The sequence below is a fragment of the Coptis chinensis genome, chromosome 2 (assembly GCF_015680905.1).
Source record: "Coptis chinensis isolate HL-2020 chromosome 2, ASM1568090v1, whole genome shotgun sequence".
Classification (NCBI taxonomy): Eukaryota; Viridiplantae; Streptophyta; class Magnoliopsida; order Ranunculales; family Ranunculaceae; genus Coptis; species Coptis chinensis.
Window position 1 is genome coordinate 39,214,157 of NC_141457.1, and position 14,494 is coordinate 39,228,650.

Here is a 14,494-nt window from a genome sequence, read left to right on the forward strand (position 1 = left end):
AAAAAATAGGGAAGAAACATAGGATAATATAGCAAATTAAAACAGGCATAAGTAGATACTTATACCTCTTGTTATGGGCTTAGGCTAAACTAGACATTAGGGTATGGGGAATATCATAGAGTGTACGTCCCCCAGCTAAAGCAAGGAAAATATCACAAGTTTCGTCTTTCACAGAAGAATAACGCCATTCCCCTCTAATGTTTAGCATGATCCAAAACATAACAGTAGCCACGTTCATAGATGATAAAAGTAAAAAATGAACGTTCTACCTACGAAATGAACGATGAACTCAAAACGTAAGTAAACTAAACTAATCTTATGATGCTTATATTTATCAAAGTTTTCTCTACTCTCAATCCTATGAGATATAGTGGAGTAGAAAGTTCGTTCCACTCCTAGTGCTCTAGCATGGAATGTTTTCTAATCTAATTAGTCGGTCTTAAGTCAATGAGAGCTTTGAAGGTGATTACTAACGATACTTACTGAATTTGATTACTTGACTTTTAAACTACTAATGCTATGGAAATATGATTGTTTTGAATCTAGATAAATGATTAGAGGGGAATTGAATCCACCTCGAATCCAACTTAATAGCCTAACATAGATTCTTGTATCTCGATTCTTACGTTCTTACGGCAAGAAATTCGAGTTCTAATCCCTAGTGTTCATGGCATTTCTACCGAGTACTAACTAGCATGTGAGGTCGATCCACCCATTCTCATGGCTTAATCACGACCTTCTAGATTGGAATAGATTCTACAATGTTTCTACACTATACCACTAAGTTTTCATCAAGGCTTCATCAACCCCTCTAATGGAGGTTTTAGCCTTGAGTCATCAAACCATCATTTCCCATTTCATTATAACTACACATCATATTAAAATTCTAACTTAACTAAATTAACTAACAATGGTTCAATCTATTTAAACTACGGAATGATAATCAACAAGAATTAAAATCAGATCTATAAATTGAAATAACACAATTCGAAATTGAGAATACAACTATTTTATTTATCTAATCAATCAAGAACAATGATTCAAAGACTTAATCTAAAACAAGAATTGAAAATGGAACTAAAGCTTAATTTAATTAATGAAAACAGATCTAGAATTATCTATAATATTTTAGGTCTAACTAGCTACCATTAACAAAGAGCTAAACTTTTGTTTTTATACTTTCAGATCCAAAAATCGTGCATGGGCTTGGAGCCATGTTTTGGGCCAGAGAATCAGGCCCAAAACCCAATTCTTTTAGTCCAAAAAGGCCTCTTCAGCTGCAGTTGGCTTCCATAGACTTTTCGTCCACTTCTGCTTCTCTGATTGGGTCAAGGCTAAGACTATTGGAAATCTCTTTCCGAGCCGGTCGTTTTGACATAAGGTAGGCCCAATTCTGATATCTGAGTCCAAATATATGGCTTTCGGAAGTTCTACTGACTTGTGTGCTATTTCAGCCCGTGTCGACTTTTCAGCTTTTGACCGGGCTTTAGGAAGGCTTTATCTTCTTGAATCTTGGCCTTTAATCATGGAACTCCTTAGTAACCGACCTTTTCTCCTTTATCTCACTAAAGTGGCACATTTCTGCACATAATGGACTTTGAAACCTGAAATGCATAAAAACACGTAATCAGTGTTAACTCTTAATTATTACTCACATAATTGGTCCAAAAGTATAACTGTTAAAGGGTTAAAACTACAGTTTTGGGCTCCTATCAAACCACCCCCAAACAGCATTTTGCTTGTCCTCAAGCAAAGATGAGAAATTAAAATAAGTGACCAAAAATGGAGTTCTATCTACTCTTTATTTGAGTGCGATTGCATTGACCACCATCTGATAAGGCCTTAAACCACTAGGAATTCCCTAGTGGTCGAGTTATAGCCTCGTGAGAGTTTTCCAGTGAAGGTACTCATAAACTTCAACTATACTACAATGACTAAGAAATAAAACTATTGTTTCCTCCTTCATGTCCCAACTATCTATACATCTCACTAGCAAATGAATAAGAATAACCAAGTCAAAAACCTAAGCTAATATATGCATAATAATCAATCATCTATGATACAATATATATACTATGAGTAATACTATGAAATGCCTAGCAGGTTCGTTTCTGAAAACTCGGAATAGCGTCCTTTAGTAGGTCCTCACATAAATGTCAAGACAAAAACCACTCTGATTTTTCCACTCAAGTTTCGCTACTCCAGTGTGCAGTGGGCACACTTTACCTTACAATCTCAATGACAACAAGGAAGTCGGAGTCGATCAAACACATCTGCCACTTACTATCATACTAACCTATTCCTAATTGAGCTAGAGGTCTTTGTTAGGTGTTGCGGGGATTAGGAGATGGTTTAAGAAGGAAGGAAATGGATATTCAAAAGGACAAGTCTGAGATAATAGAGTCTTCATATTATGTAACTTAGAGAAAACCTTGTTATTTTCTTTTGCTTTTATACTTTGTTTCCATCCTTAGCCATATTTTTCTTTTCTTTGGCTTTTGACTCCCTTTTATTCTATTTTTGGAGTTTTTATTTATTTCTATATATTTTTTTTCTTTTCCTTGGATGGAAACTTCTTTTCTTTTTCTGAAGCAACTAACTAATTTTTGTTTACACAGGTTTTTCTCTTCTTCTTTCTTCACTCATTCTATTCTCAGACTTATTCTAAATTGGGTAGGTTGATTTATTTTTTTATTTTGTTTTTGTAACAGGGTAAAGGAATTGTGGTTTATGGAAGGCTAAAGAAAGGCTCATAGGGGCGACTAGCGGAAAATAATTCATAGGTTTGAATTTCTGGCTATATCGATCCAAAGAGGGCCTAAATTCTCGCTTAGGATATGGCATAGTGATCAAACAAGTGGATGTGTGATATCTCTATCCGGATTTTACTTCTCCCTTGTGTCATTTCTCAAATATTTCGCTCATATAAGGCTTTTAGGCTATATTCTCACAGGATTTGTAGAATAAGTACTCTAGCCTAGATTTCAGAAACTTACTGCTAACAATCATAGATACTCATGTAATATATTTATAGATAGATGTAAAGATTATTACCTACATATTAACCTAAGTTTCTAACAATTATTCGATGCAAAGCTTCATTGAGACTTCTAGATTGTTAAGAGCATAGAAAGAAAATAATACCAATATTCCTAAGTGTATAACATAACTTATTTATTTATATTTTTGAATTTTAAAAATTTTAACTAGAAAACAAATGCATATTATACATATCTATATCCTAACAGATGCCTTAATTACACGTGTTTCTATGCCCCCGCCAAAACAAGAATCATGCTTTGTCCTCAAAGTATTGTAAATAAAGAGGGTAGGAAAAATACCATTGAAGCGTGTGAAATTGAGGAACATCGCAAAAACAAAGTTAGAACGTACTACTATATGAAATAAACTGACGCAACTCTATACGAGTTCCACCCATTATGGGGTTAACAAAAATGAAATTGCTTGGGACATAAGCAGACACTAAAAAACTAAAAACTTACTTATCTCCCGCTTAAGCATCCTCCACCTCATTAAAGATATGAGGTTCCTTCGCATCTTGCCAATCCATTATAACTTGCCAAGCTTGCCGCCATTTATCATCTATTAATGTTAACCTGTTAAGTGTTATTATGTCTGATGGGATGTACGGGGCGACCAAATGAGGCTGCACCTGCCATCCCAGCCAAGTCATTATTCGCAATGAGCGAACCACCCTATTGGTGGGTCTCATGACTTCAACCCTTTTCCAATCTGTGAATTGTGCACATAATACAGGTAAACAACTACACATGATCCGGCTTACCAACACAAGCATAAGAAGATACTTATGCCTCATGGTTTGGGCTCTCTTAAGACTAGTGACCAAAACTCGGGGAATGTCATAGTGGCGACGTCCCTCAGCTAAAGCGAGGAAAATGTCACAAGCAGTACTGTTTGCAGAATTGAACTGCCATTCCCCTAAAATATTCATCAGGATAAATAACATGGTGATGCCTACGTTTAAGGACAGGCTACCAAGGGCAATGTTATATCGCCCCTGGTCCATTACTCGAAATACCCCTCCCCCATAATAATCATGGAAATATGTATAATCATAAAGATATGCATTATCGGTCATATATGCCCATGTGTGTGAGCGAGGATCGGTATTGGTATTCCTAAAACTAAGGCAACCAAATTTTTATTGAATTCATGTGTCGTGTCATCGACTCTGACGGAGAATTCTTGATCTCCATCGATTACAATAGAATTTAACGTGGTCATAGAAATAAGCGGTAAGTTGTAGTGAATATGACTCATCATCACTTACCGATGAGATGGCGCCATCCTCTCTGCAGGATCCCATGGTAGCCGGAACCCGGTGTCCATAGGTCTCGGTGCCCAACACATCTTTGAAAGACTGTTTAGGTATGACTATAGGAGATGGCATCACAATAACTCTTTGAACAGTTTCACACAAATCCTGGAATGACCATCTGAAAATTGGAAATTTCCGCGTTCACAGAAACGATGTGCTCAATTGTAGAAGGCGGTGATCTCTCTTATTGTAAATCACGCGACGGTGTTATGGTCGTCTTAGGTCTAGGTCCGATAGATAGATGAGGGCGGCGCTTCGATTATGAGGGCGGTCGCGCGACGACAAAATTCTCAAAAAAAAAAGTAAAGGAGCGAGCGCTTCGTAGAAATCTTGAACCCGGAGTTTAGATGAAAAAGAAAGTAAAACTTGGAGTGGATGGTGCGGGATGATGGTGGAATGTATTGTGGTTTGTTAGTGTAGAAAGAAGGGAGTTTAAACAGGTTATGAGCTTCCAAAACGAATCGGGAAGTTCCCTATTTGTTTGAAGGCAATTTCCAGAAATAGGAAAATTCCCAAAACCGAAAACGGAAACAAGCCATTTTCATGATTTCCTAAAAATCCTGGTATCTTTCATACTGGATTTAGAATAGTAACTTCTAAACTCTCCTAGATTTCATGCTACCACCACACAATTCATAGATATGCCGATATCGGCCAAATTATCAACCTTTCCTCCAAGACAACGTAACATATATATGATCATATAACGACTTATGCTCGGTCTAAATATTTCCACCCCCAACCAAGTCGGGAAGGTGGGATAAATGATAAAACAAGCGATTACTTTCGAAAATAACCAATTATATTAAAGACAAAATAAAATATAAATCCAAACAACATTAAATAAACACATTACTATTTAAATTTAACTACTGAATTAAAATCCTTCTAATAAAACAAAATATGAAATAACAGCGAACTCTAACTGGGGTGAACACCTAGTTTTGTGATGATGATGGACCTTGAGATGGAGATTGGCTCTGGGATGGAGAATGGCTTGAACCATCGTCGCCCGGCGACGGCGCTCATGCTGTCGGACTCGGCTGAAACAGAGTCCTCCACGGGTGGCATGCGTCGTAGCATCTCTATTCGGAACAAGCATTGGGCTTCCATCTCAGGACCGAGTACTGCATACTGGGTTTGTTGTTGCTGGTGGATAGTCTCCATGTTATACAAGATATCGTCGGAACCCGCCCAGTATTTCAAATCTCCTCTGAAGGTTCCTTGCTTCTTTTGAACTACTATCCGTCTATTTTGGATATCTCCACAAATACCATAAATGCACCATGAAGGCGGTTTGCAACACTTGCATCGTTCTACATTAGAATTACACTTCTCTAATGCATCTTCATCCATCCATGTCATATCTTCCCTTTCATCCTCCGACTCATCCATTTTTCTTCGGACAACGACAAAGTCTCTTGGATGCAATCCATATAGATACTTGCATTAGAATGCAATTTGATCTTAATAGGAGCAGATCTTGCGGCAGCTCTAAAGGAGAGCATGATCTTAGTGATCAATACGGGAAGAAGGCGCTAAACTCTTTCCCCACTCCTCGAATCACATTAATCATTAAATCAAGGATGCAGAAATTATACTTCTTTGTTTGCAAAATCAGAGAACATGCGGACATTGCAGGCCGATATCAGCGACTTTGTCTTTCGAGGGGCGTTCCTACCAATCCAGCGACGGCCGACCCGGTTGATTGGTTCGAAATGATGGGCGCGGACGCAATGGGATGTCGGATTGTATTCACCCTCCACGACGGTATCCTTCATCAAAGCGGGAACTCCGGTATCTTGGGGTTCACGAATTGTCGTTACTAGGTTGCTTTCAAAGCGTAATTCCTAACAGTTCGACTAACAGCTGTCGGCGTTACTTCTCTCAGCGTTCCTCTAACTTTATGAAAATCCTATCCCCTTCCAATTCTCGCTTTTTTATAAAACTGTTCTACCAAATCATAGTGATAGAACTCCTCAGTTGAGTACCACAGTCCGTTCCAATGTCTCTTGAACATCTCCGCATCATAATATGGTGCGAAACTGTCGGAAGCAAACGCGTTTTCCGGCAAAATTCTACGTCGTAGCGCCATTGAAATTTCTTAGACTACTAATGGTTTGTAGACTGTGGGGGAGGTGAGTTTGAAGAAAACTACTAAAACGGCGTTGGTGGCGTTGGTGGTAATGGTGGAAACTATAATTGGTTGGTGTTTTTCGAAGTTGGGTTGGTGGTGATGATTGTTTAGAGAAGATTTAAGGTGGATTTGATTTCCTTGTTGTAGGTGTAGTTAGGTTTTCTTCCCTCTCTATATATATATATTTTTTATTTTGGTTTTCCAAGTTTGATTTAAAATAGGTAACCCGGCGGTATTGAAAGGGAAAGAAAGGAAACGATGCGTTTTTCTGGGAAGGAAGGAGACGCGCGCAACATCGCGTCGCGGTTTGGGCCCAAGCCCGGTTTGAATTCGCGAAATTTTTCGATTTTTTGGCGCAATTTCAAACTCAATTTGCGCTTAGATTCTTGGCCCGATTTTTGGCGAATGAGTTATGGAAATGATCAGTAGAGAATTTCCAATCCAATGATCCATAAAACACTCAATTCCAACCATGGGTGACGTATAAGAGGGTGGAAGAACGCCTCGAAGTGCGTGTGTGACGTAAGTTATGCGAACGAAGGAAATCTAAGTTTAGATTACGTCAACCCAATTAAACTAATGGGCCTACACAAAACCAATGGAAAGTTCGAGCAATCCCGATGGAAAGATCGACTGCCCACCCCCAAACAAATTTTTAAACACAAAATTTTATTTACGACGTGGGTCGTTTAAAGTCAGATTCCCAAGACTTGTTGGATTGCTATTTCTATGATTTAAGAATTTTATTTTTATTTTTATTTGTTTATTATAAGAAACACGAAAAAAAATAAATACATAATTCACTCCATAGAGGAACATGACTCAAAAACCGAGAAAACATGCAAAAGTGGAAAACGTGAATTATGTGAACTGTGGACTTAGGATCCGGTACTTACAGCCACACACTCCATAAGGAGGGGCCGGTTACTGAATGGTGCACTTATCGGTATATGGAAATGAAAGTAAGTACACCAAATGTCAAGGGTCGATCCTCATAGGCGGGGTCTGTAAAAGGACTTCCTCTACATCGGGGGACGAAGTTCATGAAAATGTTTTAACCGTTGACCATTAACTTGAAAGATACTTGTTGTCATTTGGATTTACCAAGGTAATTGCCCCATAAGGGGTGACTTGATAACTAGAAAGGGGCGGACCAACGGGTTTTAGTTTGCCTGGGAAAACATGTAGGCGGGAGTTGTAAAAGCAAAACCTTTTGACCCGACCACAAACTCTTTGCGCAAGATATGCTTATCATGAACACGTTTCATGTTAGCTTTATAATCCTTACCGTGAGATCGTCATTTAATCGCTACGGATTTCTTCAAGCTCATTCAATTGCAACTTGCGTTTGACACTGCCTCATTAATATTGAAGTTAAGGCTTTTTATAGCCCACGAGAACGGTGCTCTAATTCAATGGGCAAATGACATGGTTTCCCAAATACAAGTCTAAAAGGGAGACATACCTATAGGAGTTTTGAAAGCAGTTCTATCGCCCATAAGGCATCCGATAGGCGCTTTGACCGATCTTTCCTATCGGGGTTTCTGAGTTGTTTCTAAAATCTTTTTGATTTCCCTATTAGAATGAAACTTCTACTTGTCCGCTAGTTTGTGGATGATAAGGAGTTGCTACTTTGTGTGTAACTCCATACTTTTTCACTAGGGATGCAACAACTCTGTTGCAAAAATGTGTACCACCATCACTAATGATGGCTTTAGGAATGCCAAACCGACAGAAAATATATTCTTTAATAAAAAATACAACGGTCTTATGGTCATTGCTACGGCAATCTAGGGCCTCTATCCATTTTGACACGTAGTCTACGGCAACTAGAATATAAATGAAACCGTGGGAAACCGGGAAAGGACCCATGAAATCAATGCCCCAAACGTCGAAAATTTCTACGATCAAGATTGGATTTAATGGCATCATATTACGTTTCGTAATTTGCCCAAGTTGTTGGCAACGAATACACATCTTGCAATGCACTTGGGCATCTTTAAAAAGGGTAGGCCAACAAAATCCACATTGAAGAACTTTAGCGGCTGTTTTCATCCCACTAAAATGGCCACCACACTCTTTGTCATGGCAAAACGATAGAACTTCATTGTATTCCCACTGGGGAATACAACGACGAATAATCTGATCCGCACAATACTTAAAAAGGTAGGGCTCATCCCAGTAGTATAACTTAACTCTAGCCAAAAACTTTTTACGTTCATTTCTTGACCAATTATAAGGCATAACATCAGCCGCTAGATAATTTACAATGTCGGATACCATGGTCTTTGAAAAAATGGCATACAGATGCTCATCAGGAAAAGAGTCCGGTATGGACTCAGAATCAGTCTGATCGTCGTTTGTGAGTCTAGATAAGTGGTCGGCAACTACGTTTTCGACCCCTCTTTTGTCCTTTATTTCTAATGTGAACTCTTGCGAGGAGAAGGATCCATCGGATTAATCGCTTAGCATCCTTCTTTGCAAGAAGGTACTTATGGCTGCATGGTCGTGTAAACTAAAGTTTTAGAACCAACCAAATAAGGACGAAACTTATCTAAAGCATAAATGGCGGCTAAGAATCTTTTTCTGTAGTTGAATAATTTCGTTGAGCATCGTTTAATGTTTTACTAGCATAATAAATGGCAGTGGACTTATTATCTAGTTTTTGCCCTAAAGACGCACCAACTGCATAGTCACTAGCATCACACATGAGTTCGAAAGGTTTAGACCAATCGAAGTGTATAATTGGTGCAGAGGTTAGGCGGCTTTTAAAGTTTCAAAAGCACGCTTACGGTTAAAATTAAAATCAAAGATTGCATCTTTCAAAAGCAGATTAGTGAAAGGCCTAGCTATTTCGAGAAGTCTTTAATAAATCGCCTATAAAACCTGCATGGCCTAGAAAGGCTCTAATATCACCGGACGGTCGTGGTTTAGGTAGAGTTAAGCTATCTTATCTAGTTTGGCCTTATCTACTTCGATGCCATCACTAGATACAATGTGACCTAGTACTATGCCCTTTTCACCATGAAATGACACTTTTCGGTTTAAAAGCGAGGCTCTTTTCTTCACACCTTGTCAAAACCTTAGGCGGGTTAGACAAACGATCGTGAAGGAGTCTCCATAGATAGAAAAATCATCCATGAAAACTTCCATAAAGCGCTCTACCATGTCACTAAATATATGAAGCATACACTGCTGGAAGGTTCTAGGAGCATTACAAAGGCCAAAAGGCATTCGTTTGTAGGCATACGTTCCAAAGGGACATGTGAAGGTAGTCTTTTCTTGGTCATCAATATCAATAATAATCTGAAAATAGCCTGAGTAGCCATCCAGAAAAAAATAAAAAGCATGACCAGCTAGGCGTTCGAGCATTTGATCTATAAAGGGTAAAGGAAAGTGATCCTTTCTTGTCATAGCATTTAAACGTCTGTAATCAATACAGATCCTCCATTTCATAGGACCTTGTGTGACAACATAGTCACCCTTTCCGTTACGAACCATGGTAACTCTTGATTTCTTAGGAACTACATGAATGGGGCTTACCCATTCGCTATCAGAGATGGGGTATATGATACCCACATCGAGTAATCGTAAGACTTCTTTCCTAACCACCTCTTTCATGGCAGGGTTCAAGCGATGCTGAAGTTCGCGAGAAGTCTTCGCGTTATCCTCCAAATGGATACGATGAGTGCAAACATTAGGGTCAATTCCATTAATGTCAGCTAGGGACCAACCAATCGCAGACCGATGTTCCCTAATCACCCGGATTAAACGTCTCTTCATCCTTAGATAACAGAGAAGATATAATTACCGGATGATTACCATCCGGATCAAGTTGTATATATTTTAACTCGGGAAAGGGGTTTAAGATCGGGTGGGAGGAAAATCAATAGATGTTTGGTCGGGGTTCTCATTTTGCATAATGAATACTTGCTTAGGTAGCAAGTCTTCATACTCAATATGTGGAGCAACAACCGGTGTCTACAATTGGTGTGGACTCAAGGATGGTGTTGACTTCCTCTAAGTAGGAGTCATTTACAAAATCTGACTTTCCAAAAGAAAGGAATTTGTACATATTGTTTTCGAGGAAGCGTGTTGTTAAAATAATCTTGAGCTAAGCTCTCGATCATGCTAACCTCCCCATCTATAGACGAATCCGGTTTGTTTCATCATTTTAAAACATTTACCTCAACCGTGAGATGGCCAAAAGATAAGGACATCTTACCATCGCGCAATTAATAAGTGCGTTGGCGGTTGCTAAAAGGGCTTCTAAGATGATGGGGTAACAGTCATTAGCGACTTACGTATCGAGGATAACAAAATCCGCGGGATAGTAGAAATCTGAACCTTAACAAGCACGTTTTCCACTACACCCTTAGGATACTTAATAGACTTGTCCGCTAATTGCAACGTTATTTTTGTAGGTTGCATTTCTGTGAGACCTATTTGTTTATACAAGTAATACGGGAGTAAGTTAACACTTCGCCCCTAGGTCTAATAAAGCGGTCGTCGTGTGGGAATCTCCTAAGGTGCATTTTCTGATGGGGCGACCGGGGTCCTTGTACTTAACAATTCCATTATTTTTTCGGATAAAGTTGGGAATTGTTAGGTTAAAAAGGCATCTTTAGGTATGTTGGTCTTACGCCTAGTAGTGCACAACTCTTTAAGAAACTTAGCATGATTAGGTAGCTTTTAATAGCTTCGAGAAAAGGAAGGTTTATCGTTAGATTTTTGAAAACGTTCCTAATCTCCTCGAAGTTGGTATCCCTGGTTAGCATGGCTAATTTTTTAGGGAATGGTGGTTTCGCTCTATATTTAGCGTATGGCTCGACTTGATGTGTAACCTTGGCTTTCTGTTTCTTAGGTTGTGGTTTAACTGGTACCTCTACAGTGGTAGGTTCTTAGGTTTCTATTTGATTATCTAGTTCGATATCCGGTGTAGAGAATCTTGCGATGGGGTAACTATAGGCATAGTTACTTTGTTATCAACCACCTTTCCAGAGCGGAGAGTGGTGATGGCATTCAGGTCACCTACTATTGTCGTTTCCGTACTAGTATTACCGTTTACCTCAAAGGCTGTGTTTGTTGTTTTAGGGTTTGGTATCGCTTGTCCTGGAAACACGCCTTTTGGTTGGGCTTTCTCTTGGGCTAACTGTTGTATGCCCTGATTTATGGATTGTAATATCTGTTGGTTTGATTGAGTCATTGATTGGAAAAGTTGTTGGGTAAACTTTGTATAAAAAGCGTCGATCACGGTCCGGTTGTGTAGGTGTAGTAGTCCGCGGGTGGTGCATTTGGAACTATCTCACGTTGATTATTTATGGGTGGGTTTTGATAGTTACTATTGTTAACCGGAACGATACCTTTATTGGTATTATAATTATTATAATTATTCTGACCTTGTGCTCCACCTTGTCGTGGTTGCGCTTGGTTGTTATAATTATAATAATTTCCCTGACCTTGTCCCTGTCCTTGCCTAGGTGGAGCTTGATTATAGTTGTTTGTTTGCCTAACATTTTGGTTATTAAACCCTGGAGTTGTAACTTGTTGATTGTTTTGCCAACTAAAGTTGGGATGTTGTCTCCATGGGGCATTAGGAATAGGATAGTTATTAATGGAGCAAACATTATCTTGCTCTGATTGTTGTTGTTCATAGGCGAGATGACAATAGGAGTCAGGGTGCTCAAGACTCAAACAGAAATTACATGGGTTGGAGTTGACATTCATGACGGGAATAGGCTTTTGTTGAATAGAAATAGCCTCTACTTTTTTAGTTAGAGATTCGATTAAATTTTTAAGTTATGGGTCGGGTTTCATCTCAAACATACCGTGACCTTAAGCTGTTGAAGAAGAACTAGCGAGGGGGGGATATCATCACTCCCAATTGTTATTGCGTTTAGTTTGTTCTTCTAAAATGTATAAGCCCTCGAGGCTCCTTTACTTAGGAAACTACCCCCATTCATTATGTCAAGGACTTCTTTATGGTGATGTTGAAGTCCTTTGAAAAGGCACGAACTAACGTGTCTTTTGCTAGGTTATGGTGTGGACACTCTATTAGCGTGTCGGTGAAGCGATTCCAAGCCCTCGTAAAATGATTCATGAGGGTTCTCCGCCGGAAGAAATGAATCTTGGAAAGCATTTCATCCGTCTTTAGGGGTGGGTAAAATGTTCCATAAATAGCTGAACAAGTTTAGCCCACGAGTCCTGAGTTAGGCTTGGGCAGTTAACCAAGACGCTGCCTTATCGGGCTAAGGTGAAGGAAATACCCCCGGTTTAATTTGTTCCGCACTAACCGTAGGATGATGGAATGTTGTAAGGACTTGTTCAATCCTACGCATGTGTTGGTAAGGTTTTTCATGGCCTAAACCATGGAAAACGGGTAACAAATTAAATATGTTTGGGGGGATTCGAAAATCCCCCACTGGGTCTGGTAGAACGATGCAAGATTTAGGGCTATTGCTCAAAGCTTTGTAGAAGTCAGAGAGAGGAGTCTCTCTTTCTTCACCCATTATGTCAGGTATGGTTGGTGGAATAGTAGTTAGAGGTGTTATGATTGGTATACTTGATATGTTTGTTTGTTGACGGTTAATTACGTTCGGTGTTTTTCTCCGACCAGACCTTAATCTCATGCAAGTCTAAGTCTAAACACGAAAACAACCCAAACAATCTTGATATATTAGTATGAACCTCTAACGGAGATTGCGAGGTATGGAAGAAAGGAATACCTGAAAGCGTCCTTGCTTCGCTTATGAATAGCGTCTTGTTTATGCGTGTTCAGTGTAAATAACAAGTTAGAACACTGAAAAACTTAAAAAATCGAAGTTCGAAACAAAACTGTAGAAATCCGCAAAATTTTGCTTAGGGCGCAGTGCTTTCGGAGGGCGCTGATGCGCTCCTAGTCCAAGAGACGTGGAGCTGGTCGCGCTTGGTAAGAGGGCGGGTCGCTCAAGTCAAGTAAGTTAAGGTATGGTCGCGCTTTAGGAAGGGCGGGGTCGCTCAAGGTCCAGACTATAGGGCGCAGGCGGCTCCTTATAGGTGCGATCGTGCTCCGTGTAATTTTTTCCGAAATTTTTTCAACGCTGAAACGAATAACCACAGTATGAATCAAACAAGGGTGGGTGGGTTAAATGGGACTTAAAAATGACTAATTCTACTATGAAAACAATGCTAAAGTGCAACTAAGATGGCAGCGGCGCCATTTGATAAAAGATAAAATTGAATAGTCTACCTACGAAATGAACGATGAACTCAAAACGTAAGTAAACTAAACTAATCTTATGATGCTTATATTTATCAAAGTTTTCTCTACTCTCAATCCTATGAGATATAGTGGAGTAGAAAGTTCGTTCCACTCCTAGTGCTCTAGCATGGAATGTTTTCTAATCTAATTAGTCGGTCTTAAGTCAATGAGAGCTTTACGAAGGTGATTACTACGATACTTACTGAATTTGATTACTTGACTTTTAAACTACTAATGCTATGGAAATATGATTGTTTTGAATCTAGATAAATGATTAGAGGGGAATTGAATCCACCTCGAATCCAACTTAATAGCCTAACATAGATTCTTGTATCTCGATTCTTACGTTCTTACGGCAAGAAATTCGAGTTCTAATCCCTAGTGTTCATGGCATTTCTACCGAGTACTAACTAGCATGTGAGGTCGTCCACCCATTCTCATGGCGAATCGCGACCTTCTAGATTGGAATAGATTCTACAATGTTTCTACACTATACCACTAAGTTTTCATCAAGGCTTCATCAACCCCTCTAATGGAGGTTTTAGCCTTGAGTCATCAAACCATCATTTCCCATTTCATTATAACTACACATCATATTAAAATTCTAACTTAACTAAATTAACTAACAATGGTTCAATCTATTTAAACTACGGAATGATAATCAACAAGAATTAAAATCATATCTATAAATTGAAATAACACAATTCGAAATTGAGAAAACAACTATTTTATTTATCTAATCAATCAAGAACAATGA